Source organism: Rattus norvegicus, chromosome 10, assembly GCF_036323735.1.
Source record: "Rattus norvegicus strain BN/NHsdMcwi chromosome 10, GRCr8, whole genome shotgun sequence".
Taxonomy (NCBI): domain Eukaryota; kingdom Metazoa; phylum Chordata; class Mammalia; order Rodentia; family Muridae; genus Rattus; species Rattus norvegicus.
Window position 1 is genome coordinate 13,231,441 of NC_086028.1, and position 314 is coordinate 13,231,754.

The window sequence follows — 314 nt, forward strand, 5'->3', positions numbered from 1 at the left end:
TCCACTTCCAGGACTGGACCTCAGAGTGTGACCCCATTTCAGTGCTGGAGCACAAACCCAGGGTCTCGAGCATTCCGGGCAGTACTGAGGTACATACCCAGTTGAAAGACCCCTCAGTTGGCATTATTTTTCTCCATTAGATTGTGACCAAATGACACCCCTCCCTTGGGACAGGTTTTATGTCTGTTTCGTTGTCTTCCGTTTGGAGGCCTCATCACCGAGCCCATTGTCGCTTGATGGGCGGATGATGATGAACGGAGGTGCCCTGTGCCACCCTCCCTGAAGTCGGCATCCCTCCACAGCACACAGAGGCA